At 45.5% G+C, this 12,095-nt stretch overlaps 1 long non-coding RNA gene and 1 pseudogene across 1 annotated transcript in view; both read right to left on the bottom strand.

The window, feature by feature from the left end:
- LOC117725058 (uncharacterized) overlaps positions 1-12,095 on the bottom strand; it is a 156,807-nt gene that overhangs the window by 90,656 nt on the left and 54,056 nt on the right. The window lies entirely within an intron of this gene.
- Positions 3,478-5,751, bottom strand: LOC117693688 (crooked neck-like protein 1 pseudogene; annotated as a pseudogene).

Raw genomic sequence — 12,095 nt, 5'->3', positions numbered from 1 at the left:
ACAGAACTTAACCATCCCCCCCCTCTCTCTCTCTCTCTCTCTCTCTCTCTCTCTCTCTCTCTCTCTCACACACACACACACACACACACACACACACACACACACACACGTTCCTCAGAAAGTGGGCCATTGTTACTGAGGACACTAGCATCTACTGGGTTGTCTCCATTTGACAGTAATGGGAACTGAGGGTATGCCATTTTCATGAGGTCACACAGTAGAGATTGTACATCTGAGAACAAGGCTAAGCCAGAGCTCCTGGGTTGCATAATGCCTCAATGACAAAGCCCTCCATACCAGCTCTCCTAACCCAGCCAAACCTCCTCAGAACCTTTAAGTCTTACAGCTAGTGTATGTCACACAGTCCATCACTTTCAGTGGAAAGGGTCTGTGTATACTGGGCCAAGTGATATGAAGATGAGAGAGAGAGAGAGAGAGAGAGAGAGAGAGAGAGAGAGAGAGAGAGATTGAGATACAGAGAGACAGAGAAGAGTGACAGAGAGAGACACTCTCTGTGTTCAAAAGTGCAGGTGGGGGGCTTTATATTACATACAAAGGTTCCAGAAGGTGGCTTCTGGGCCTGAGGCTATAGTTGATTTGACCAACACAAAGGAGACACAAGAGGCTGATCTGTTTGACACCTGATGGGTGTGGCCCACAAAGGCCATGGGGACAAGGCTTAACCATATGTCATGATCTGCTCACATGCTGGTGAGACTTACAAAGCTCAAACCCTGACAGCTCTTTTGAATGCAACTAGAAAATCCTCAAACCTAGGGGTGTGGAATCCCAGAAACCAGAATTCCCCAGCAGGAGCCCAGGTTTTTATCCACTACCTGCAGGCAGTCTCCCAGCTCAGCAGCTCATCAAATCCAAATCAAATAGAGAGAGGATTGTCCCTGGGAAGAGGGGACCTGGCTACCCCACAGGGCAACAAGTTGACAGTTCCTGATGGGTCCCTGGGCTTAATTAAGGTAGGTGTGGACAGTGGACAGACCCTAGGCCAGAGGCACAGAAGAAAGAGCTATTTCCCCACTCTGTCTTGAACTGTGGTCCCTCAGAAAGTCCTAGGTTTTCAGGACAGCCTTCCAACCATGAGAGCTCTGCCTAGGCTAGGCTAAGAGTGCTGCTGGCTTCCCCAGTCCATGAGAGGGTTAAGTCATTCCACAGGTGAGGTGCACGATGCCTGTGGCCACATAACTAACTAGTGGCCATATCCCCAGCTAACATACCAACATACCACCTCTTCCCTCCTGCCAAGGTCCCTGGGGCAAGGCTAAACCCGGGGAGTGCCGGTACCCAAGTGCCCATCCCACACATCTAGGGATACCCTACAGGCCCTGTTCCCTATGCCTGCTCAGGTCTGGAGTGAGCAACAGGTCACTGGGGTGCACAGTGAGAAGTGGAGCCTATCTGCTGCCATGGCTTTGTTCCCCACAGGGTGGAAAGAAAAGAGGAACAGAAACTGGATGTGGAAAGAAAACAGCAGGGATTAGTGAGGAGAGTAAAAAAAATAATTCCAACCCCACAACCAGATCCAGGGTCCATGAGTAATAAGAGACTACTGCGTAGCTTCACCTGCCACCCTGTGTTCTCAGATGGCCACCAGCATGAAGGGGGCCCAAAGCCTGAATCCCTGTGTCCCTGGCCCACTGACAAAGGGCAGGAGTCTCAGGAAAAGGGGCACTGGGTTGTGCTTTGGGCTTTTCTAAGCAAGTCCAAGATTTAACTCTCTTTCCACAAACAACAAACTGGGGCACAGAGACAGTTTAAACATCCACTGGTCGGCCTTAGAGAACCAAGCCAAGAAGGATTGCAGGGGAGCACGTGGAGCTAAGAAATAACAAGGGCCTCTTTTGAACCCCTGACTCTTACTAATGGTGTCTGAAAAGCAGGGCTCCCTGCAACCTCACAGGCTGGAGAGAGAAGAAGAATGTAGCAGAGCCCAGGAGGAGAGGGCCCTGGCAAAGCTCTGGGCTACCCACTGTGACCCCATCTTAAGAACGGGGTGAGCCTGCAGCATACCACTTTGCCAGAGATAGAAATAGTCTCTACAATCCCAGGGCAGGTAGATCACCCCTCAGCAGGGAGTGCGATATAACTGGGCACCTCATCAGTCCCACAAGGGAGGATCAGGGAACCCCTAGGCCAGGTGTTGTTGGGAGGGGCAAGAAGCTCTCTATGGAGAAAAAAAAAAAAAAAAACAATCCAGAATTTCAGATGGGCTCCAACATAAATAACATCCATGGGTCACTGAAACCCAAGGATGTACTGGAACGATCAGAAATGGACTTGAGACAGGAGAATGGCAAATTTGAGGGTAGCCTGAACCTCACAGTAAGACTGTCTCCCCAATACATAAAAGAATTAATTTTCCACTCTGTTTTCTATTTCTGCAGGGTTTGGTTGTTGTTGTCTGTCTGTCTCTGTCTCTGTCTGTCTGTCTGTCTGTCTGTATGTATATATGTATGTATGTATGTATGTATGTATGTATGTCTACAGTGTGTGTGGGTGTGTGCACATGCACCACAGAGGTCAGAGGACAATTTGTAGGAGTGAGTCCTCTCCTTCAACATGGGTACCAGGACTGAACTCAGGTTTGTCTGTGGGGAACAGGATGAGACTTATACTAGAAGAAAAATAAATAGTATTTATTATCCACAGACTCAATGAAATTGTAATCAAAATGCCAGCTTGTTTCCCTGTCTTTAGTTGACATCAGCAAGCTGGTTGTTAGAGGGAGTGAGAGCAGAGGAGAGTCTGGAGACAGTCTCAAACTGTAGCTCAGGGGAGTCTCAAACTTGTAACAATCGTCCTGCCTCAGCCTTGCTAGTGCTGGGATGCCGGGTGAGCCACTACATCCAGCATGACTGTAAAGTTTATAAGGAAAGAAAGGATTAGAACAGCAGAAGTGATTCTGGAAAACCTCTTATGGACGATGGGATGGCCACCCTGGCCAGGCCACGAGACCAACTTGGCTGGGGAAGCAGGGGCAGGACCCTAGGGTGCTGGTCCCATGGCTCCTCAGCTGCATACCCTGGCCTTGCAATGTTTCTGGTTAGACAGCTCAATCTGTGAAATGTGGCCACTCGGCTTCCTCCCAGCACTATCTACTCTGTCAAGTGAACATGGCTCTGTCTGTGCTGTCTCCTGCTCCTCCCCCTCGTGGTCACATGTGCTCACCTCTATGCCATGCACCCACCTTGCTGTTTCCCCAGCTATTGTCCTAGCTGTAAAGTTAGCACAGTGTGTTCTCTAAGAACTAGTTAGGTAGGTTCAAGCTCTGCCTGTCTGTAACCATCTCAGGAGGGACCATTGTAGCCTCCCTCGGCCACAAGTCAACTGGGTTCACCTGAAAGGGGGGCTGGGAATGAAAGGGGCTGGAGGGCAAGAAGAGATGAGGCCAAAACAAAGTTCTCTGATCAAGGCCCAAAGCTTTAATGTGCAGCTCTCAATTTAAAGGGGAATACCCAACCCACAACCCCTCCTGGTTCCAGATGGGTGGGATAATCCATAGTCGTTCCAGGTCACAGTCAGAGATGTCTCAAGGCAAGCCCAGGGGCAGTTCTGCTTCTGTGTTCCGGGCAGCCAAGGTGGGTAACTCCACCTAGATCCAGTCACTTGACCTTGTTGTGGTAACCAAGGTCTCTTCAGGCTTGCTCATGGTTGGGGGGAAGGTACACTGTTCCGCAGCTTCTCTTTCCTGTCGCTGTTTCTTCCAAAGCTTGGCCATCGCCAGAAGCTTGAGGTTAGGCTGGTTGGCAGCATCCTCTGGAAAGATGTAGTCATAGACTTCTACCCATCTGGCATCAGACCCATCGTCGGCCTGGACCTTTCTTCTCTTCTTGACCTTTTCTGGCATGAGTTTGTCTACTCTCTCCTTGTCTGATGCTGTTCCAAATTCATCTTCAAACTTTCGCCAGGATTCCAGCAACATAAGCCTCTCTTCTTTTTCCTCACAGTTTCTCATGGTCTTGTTAGCTTCTTCATAAATCTGTCTGCATTTAGCCACACTTCCTTCTTCTTTCCCAGAAGATAACTCAAACTGAGCAAAACTAATCCATACCTTGACGTGCTGTGTTCGCTGAAGCAACTGTCGGTAAAGGTTTCTTGTTCTCTCCGTTTCTTCCTGCTCAATCTCAAAATCAATATATGATTTCCAAAGTACCTCTGGCATATCCAAGCGTGGCTGGCTGATGGCTAATTCATATATTGCCCGAGCTCTCTCAATATCACCAAGGATTGTCTCTAATTCTGCAAACTTAATCCATGACGTACAATTTTCAGGTCCAAATTCCAAAAACTTTTCATAAAGCTTTCTGCACCTGTCAAATTCTCGAAGCTGTAGTTCCAGTTCTATGTAACCTTTGAATAACTTGTTCTTTGGACATTTGCCTATGGAAGTTCCCAGAGCTCTTCTGGCAAATGGCAGATTTTTCTGTCTTATTTCAAACTGTGCATAATATAACCACATTTTGGCAAACGTGAACTTTTTGTGAGGAATTAGTTCCAAAGACGCTTGATATACCTGTCTTGCCCTCTCAGGATCCTTGGCCTCCAGCTCTTCATAGAGTGCATAGTTAATCCAGAGGTAGATGTAGCGCTTCCAGTGCCTCTTCTCCTGGATGGGTGGCACATTGGCAATGGCTCTCTCATAGACTTCCCGCACAGTGTCAGCTTCTGCATCACTTTCCACCAAGCGTAAATAATCAAACCATGCATCATAATTGTGTGGATCAGCCTTCACTTCTTCTTCATACTGGAATCTCCGCTTGCTCATGATGATATCTTCTATACCCCTCCGGTCACCAAACTTCTTCTCAAAGAGGGTATAGTTTTTAAAGAGTTCTTGGGCTTCTTGTTTTGGAATCCTATCCAGGGCATATCTGTAGATAACTCGTACCCTTTCAAATTCTTTCTGGTTTTCCTCAAATTTAGCAAAGGCCACATACAGGTGTTCGTCCATATGCTCATCCCCAAAAAACTCAACCGCTCTCTCATAGACTCTCCGAGCTTGAGCAAAATAAGCATGCTTCTCTTCAAACCGAGCATACTTGATCCAGTTCTTCACAGCAGGGTGCACGAGCACAAAGCGTTCATAAATGGTGCGGGCCTTCTCCACCTCTTTGTATCTCAGCTCGAAGTTGATATAGGAGTGCCAGGCCTGCTCCTCAGGCTGCCATTCCATCCAGCGTTCAAACACCTGCCGAGCACCAGGAGGATTGTTCAACATCTCCTCCATGTGTGTGTACTTGTACCAGAACTGGTCGACTCGTGGCAGAGTTGTTACGGCACGGTCCCAGATATTTCGGGCATGGTTGACCTGGCGGTTCTTCATTTCCATTTCTGCATATTTCAGCCAGAGTGGAATAGTCCGGTTGTTGACATCTAAAGCACGCTCGTATATGGATCGAGCCCTTTGAATCTCCTTTAGACTTTCCTCCCATTGTGCATATTTTATCCAGTTGCTAATCGCAGTTCCATTTTTTCTTATGTTATCTTCAAAAGTCTCCCTTTTCCGTAGTTTGTAATCCTCTAATTCTTCTTCGTCTGTGATTTTCTGCTGAGGTGGAGGCGGGAGGAGCTCGAGTTCTCTTTCTTTAGCTTCTCTTAGAAGCTGCTCAGCAGTTATCTGTACCTCTGCAGGCGCTTTGTTTTTCACCTTGGCCACTTTAGGAATCCGCTGTTTCCTGGCTGCTGTGGAGGCTGCCATGATTGCAGCGGCGGAAAACGAGCGACCCTGGCCCACACCTGGACTTCAGAAACCGACTTCAAGAAACAGCCCTCACCGCAGAGCCAGCCCACAACAAAGTAGATTCGGGAACCGGAACCGGAAACAGAACTTGAAAGGACGACCTTTGACCGCCGCAAAAATCAGGATAAACTCCAAGTCGTTTTCTTAGCAACCGCGCAGGCGTCCTCTGTGGAGCAGCGCAGCTTGCAGGAGGTGAGAATGGGGTGGATAGCGTGGGCTGCACCGCAGGGACTTGGGCCTCGGGTGGCTAGGGCTCACCCAGGTCTAGCTCAATGATGCGTGCAGCTGTAGGCAGTGCCACCTTCGAGGGGCATAGAAACCCATCTCCGATGTGGAAACTCGGGGGAGAAGCCGAAGCAGTTCTTTCATTATAAAATATGGCAAGAACACACCAAGTCCCGGGCAAAGCCAGATTTCACTTACAAAGAAATTCACATGAAGACAACAGGTTAGCTAGAAGAGACACCCACTTGGTTTTTCCCATTCTCTGCAGTCCTACATTCTCACTCATTAAGAGGAAGGGACTTGTGGTTTAATGGGATGGAGCTGCCATGCTAGGCTAGCCATAGAACCACTCTGTGATCTGCTGAGTGGTTGCTCAAAATCTTTTTTTTTTTTTTTTTTTTTTTTTTTTTTCCCGAGACAGGGTTTCTCTGTATAGCCTTGGCTATCCTGGAACTCACTCGGTAGACCAGGCTGGCCTCAAACTCAGAAATCTGCCTGCCTCTGCCTCCCAAGTGCTGGGATTGCTCAAAATCTTAAAACCAGCTCTATGTATCGCTCCCTTGCCCTGAAGGCTTCATACCTTCCCTAGAGTACAGAGAGAATTTAATGGGGAAATTACTAGATAGGCTTTAGTTATCTTTTTTTTCTAAAAACTTCCTCAGAACAGCTTTCTGATAGAGAGATACTTTTAAATTTCTTTCACTTATTTTTAGCGTGTGTATGTGATGTGTGTACATGGCACTGTGTGTGTGTGTGTGTGTAGACAACTTTGTGGAATTGGTTCTCCTGATGGGAAAAATCTTACCTTTTCTGTTTGCTTTGAAACTATATTGCTGTGGCTAGCCTGGAACTTGATATGTAGACTACACTAGCCTCAAACTCAAGATCTGCAGCTTGCTTTCACTGGGACTGGGACATCTTTATATCTGGCTGTTTTATTTGTTTTGTTTCTTTTTCTCTTTGTTTCTTTCTTTGCTTCTTTTTCCTTTGTTTTCTTCCTTCCTTCCTTCCTTCTTTCCTTCCTTCCTTCCTTCCTTCCTTCCTTCCTTCCTTCCTTCCTTCCTTTCTTCCTTCTTTGACAGGATCTCATGTACTACAGGCTGACCTCAAATTCTTCATGTAGAAAACACAAATGACCTTGATTATTCTGCCTCCAAATGAGAACTGGGTTAAGGTTTATAGGCCTCTAGGAACAGAACCAAGCACTCTGCCCACTGAGTTCCAGACCCAGCCCCCAATACCCATTTTGTATGTATAGAAGCACATTAAAGAGTAACTGTATCTGAACCAATGGCCAACCTGCAGTGTGCTTGACTGTGTCTGCTTCATCCTTCCCTCAACTTTTATACAAGCCTTCAACAAGGTAGAGGAAACTGAAACATTTCTTCTTTGGTTTGAGTTGCCCCTCAACTGTCTGGTGTCCAAATATTGTTGGGGTTTCCTTGCAGGATTTCGGGAACATGCATGTTATCTCTCCGGGTGTGGCTTAACAAGAAACCAACAAGACAGATCAGTTGTCTGTATTGCAAATCCCAAGGCCCAGATTTCTGCCTGGGATATTCATGAGGTGAGTCTGGCCAATGAGTAGCAAAAGTTACCTGGATGTGAATTGTGATTTCATCTTTTTTTTGTTGGTGATGATGACACAGGATCTCCATGTATAGACCTGACTGTCCTAGAAGTCCCCATGTAGATCCACCTATCTTGGCTCCCCATGTGTCAAAAGGTTTACACCACACACCTGATTCCCCCCCCCCTTTTAGATTTATGAGTGTTTTTTGTGTATATATGTATGTGTGATGCAAGTGTGTCTGCTGCCTGTGGAGGTCACAAGAGGGTGTCAAGTCCCTTAAAACTGTAGTTGTAGATGGCTGTAAGCTGTGGGCACTGGAGCTGTGGGCTGGACTCGGGTCCTCGGCTAGGCCATCTCTGCAGTGCCTGTCAGTGTTTCAAAGTTTTTATCATAGAGATTGTTCACATACTAGGTCGGGTTTCCCCAGGTATTCCTTTTTTTTTTAGGACATGTTTTTTATTTTATATATGTATGTGCCTTGTTAGTTTATGGTTGGTGCCAGATATATTTTTTATTTTATATGTGTATGTGCCTGTGTTAGTTTGTGGTTGGTGCCTGCTGGCCAAGGCCAGAGACTGAGATGTTGTGTAGGCTTTGGGAACCCACCTAGGGTCTTCTGCAAGAACATTACTTGCTCTGAGCTGCTGAACCATCACTCTGGCCTCTTGCTTTAGGGTTTGTTTGTTGTTGTATTTTTGGTTTGGAACAGGGTTTCACTGTGTAAGAACCTTGGGGGATGCTGCTCTGTAGACTGGGCTGGCCTCAAACTCTGAGATCTACCAATCTCTGCCTGCTGGGATCAAAAGTGTGTACCACATCCACCAGGCCCTTTTAGGGTGGTGTTTCAAGGCTGCTGTGGATGGGATGGCTTCCCTGATCCTCTCTCACTGTGTCTATTGCTGTATAGGAAGGGCACTAATGTTCTTTCCCATGTTAACTTCATAGCCTATCAATCTGCTGGAAGTTTATCAGTTCTAAGAGTGTTCCGGTGGAGTCTCGGGGTCTCTAAGTACAGGCTCATAGTGTCTGCCAATGAGGCAACTCTGGCTTCTCTTTCCTATTGGCATCCCTTTTGTTTGCTTCTTTTGTTTGATTATTCTAGCTAAAACAATACCATTTTGAGGAAGAGTAGAGATTGTGGATATACTTGTCTTGTTCCTGATTTTGCTGGAAATGCTTTGAGGTTTTTTGTTTGTTTGTTTGTTTTGTTTTAGTTTTTGGGTTTTTTTTTTTTTTTGCTATTTGAGGGGATTCAGTAAAGAAACTGCTGACATGACTCTCCATAATAATGATTAAGGTTGTTTACTGTAGATATGAGAGACCAGCCAGAGGCATCTAGAAGAGTTCAGAGCAGACAGAGGAAGAAGTAGATTATGTTGTGTTTTTAAAAAACCAGGATATGTTTTGTGAGCAAAGTCTGGTGAGGTGGGAGGGTGCCTTGGTGGGCCGACCTTGAGGCATCCCTTCCCCCTGAGGTAGCAAACATATGATGGGTATAGTATAGAATAGAGGTTATTTAAGGCAATGATAAGGGAGGAGAGAAAGAGAGGAGGGGAGGGGGAGAGTGAAAAGGGAAAAGGGGGTTAAGGAGAGAAAAGAGTCAGACTGAAGGGGCAGAGAGAGCAAGGAGGGGACAAACAGCCCCTTTTATGGCAAGCCAGGCCTACCTGGCTGGAGCCTAGAAGGCATGCTCACATTTCTCCATTTTGCTTTAATTTTTAAAAGGAGAAACTAGAAAAGAGGTGGTGGTGAACCAGGGATAGGACCATCTTGATCTTTAGCTGTTTCCTGCTGACTTTGAGGTGTTGTGTCCCTGTGAAACCTAAGAAAACAAAGATGGGGATGTTGGTCCAGTCTTAGGAGAATTGGCTGTTTCTTTGCTATCTAGGATCTGTGGGACCATCTGTGGATAGGAAGAAGCAGGTGTAGTAGAAGCATCTGTGTCTGTGAGAGCAGGTGCTGGCACATCTGTTGTTTCTCTGGAGCTGTTCTGGATACAGATGTTGAGTAGATGCCTGGATATAGCAAGATGCTGAAATATGTATATATATTAGAGGTAGAGAATACAGTTTAGTACTTTGGGGAGAATAATCTTCTTAGGTGTATATTTGAAACCCTTAGGTCTTGGTGGTTGGAGTGAGAGAAGTCCCAATCCCAGGGAACAAGAGGGGAACCCCATCCTCTGGAATAGGTAACAGGTAGAAACTTAGGCTATTGATTGGCAAGTGTACTTATCTAGATGGAGTCTGTTTGGTCTATGATACATGGATCTGAGTGGGTTTCTTGGAGCTTATAAGTTTACAAAAGAGATAAATCTGTTAACAGCATGAACACTATTTGAGATGCATTTAGGGAAGACAAAAACCTTTTGTGGAGCAGAAGGAGGAAGAAGGGCTTTTTCCTTCTATCTGGGAGATTGATTCTATTTACATTTAGCACGATGATAAACCTTTTAAGGTTACATTTAAAAGACAATTAAAGAAACTTGAAATTTTGACCTTGTGAATATGATAGTTGAATATATAGATTAGTATGAGAAACACCTTAAGTCTATAGTTAAGAGTGATAGAGAAAAGGTACGGGGTCTTGACAACAGCAGAGTCAGGGCAGCTGATGACAGCTGAAGATGACTTGACAGGGTCACTGCAGATGCTGTAAGTGGCAATTGTGAGTTAGTTCATCGTGTACATATAGCCAGCAATCTTTAAAGTGCCCAGGTTGCATGACATTAAGGACTTGGTAGGCTGAGGTCAGGGTCTGAAGCAAAAGGTGAAATGGCAGGTTACTGTTATTTATGAGGGGGGATGTCAAGGAAGTAAGGACCTTGGAAAAGTGTAAGAGTGGAATGTTCAGTCTCTGGAACCTGCTTGGTGAAAGGAGAGAACTGATTCCCACAGGTTATTATCTATCCACTCCATGTATATGAGCATAGGCATGCACTCACACACACACACACAGGCACACACAAACACACACACACACACACATGTATACAGTTACTCGTACACACAGGCATGCATGCATAGGCACATACATACTCAGGTACACACACAGGAGTGCATACATATACATACACACATGACAAGTAAGTATTAAAAAGTTTTAAAACAAATTCAGGACTGTAATGTCATGATAGTCTAATTATCAGTTGATAAGCTTCACTCCCATTTGAGTACTGACATCTTGTTTTTTCTTTGACAGCTCTTATAACAAAACATTATATGACAATGTGATCATAATTCAAATGATGACAAATGGTCCCACCCACAACTATCTGATGGCATATACCTTGAACATATGTTCTTGAAAACTGAGTAGGTTATGTGTCCTCTTCCTCAATGATAATAAAAGTCTATTTGCAAGCCCAGGCTGGTGATTTCAGTGTTGCTAAGAAGTGAAGAGCCCAAATGTGGTGGTGCACACCTTTAATCCAGATACTAGGGAGGCAGAGGCAGGTGGGAGATCTGAGTTCTGAGGCCAGCCTGGTCTACAGAGCTAGTTCCAAGCCAACCAGGGCTACATTATGAGAACCCATCTCTGAAACAAAACCCGTGGCTAGTTGTAAGAGCAATTTGTCTGTGACATCTGACACTTCACTGCTATAGGTTTGACTCAGATGACCAGGGCATGTGGGCAGCTTCTCACTGCAGAAGCCATGTGGCAAATTAAAAAAAAAGACCTTTTTTGAGACTATAATTACCCTTTCCCCCTTACTCCTTTAAACTTTTCCATAGAACTCTCCTCACTAATCTCTTGTGAATTTTTGACCTCCTTTTTTTTATTTCTCAAACCATTTTTTTTAAATCAAGGGCATATGGGCTGGAGAGATGGCTCAGCAGTGAAGACCACTAGCTGGTCTTCCAGAGGACCTGAGTTCAATTGCTAGCACACATACAGCAGCTAACAACTGTCCTTAAAGGCAAAACAGCAACATACATAAAAATCTTTAAAAAAAAAAAATAATTATTAAAAGCCCGGTGGTGTCAGAGCACCCCTTTAATCCCAGCACTTGGGAGAGAAAGTCAACCAGAACTGAGTTGAAGGCCAGCCTGGTTTACAAAGTGAGTTCCATGACAGTCAGGGCTATGTATGTATGTGTACACAGAGAAACCTTTTCTTGAAAAACCTGAAGATGGAAAATCAAAGTTTAATTGAGCTTATGGTATTGTTGCAGGAAATATTTAAGTTGGCATCACCCCATGCTCTGTCCAGCTACTCTATCCCCAGCAGTCCCAGGCTCACCACCTCCAAGGCAAGCCCCAATACAGTGGTCTTCCCAGCTCTGGTTCTCTTACCTCAGAGCCGCTAGTTCTTTCTATGCCATCCATCCCTATGGCTGGTGGTAACAAATCCTCTTAATCCGGTAAATCAAAGCTCTTGAAGCATATAATTCATCAGTCAGATTTATATATCAATAGATTCTCAATAAGATGCCCACACAATACTGCAAGGCACTGAGTAGTCACACAGGCTGGGGCTCTAATTCCCTCAAAAGACAGAGATCAGTATAGAGCTCTCAGCAGTGCAGCTTGGAATGAAAAG

This window comes from Arvicanthis niloticus, chromosome 21 (genome assembly GCF_011762505.2).
Source record: "Arvicanthis niloticus isolate mArvNil1 chromosome 21, mArvNil1.pat.X, whole genome shotgun sequence".
Taxonomy (NCBI): Eukaryota; Metazoa; Chordata; class Mammalia; order Rodentia; family Muridae; genus Arvicanthis; species Arvicanthis niloticus.
This window is presented reverse-complemented; position numbering and strand designations above follow the sequence as displayed.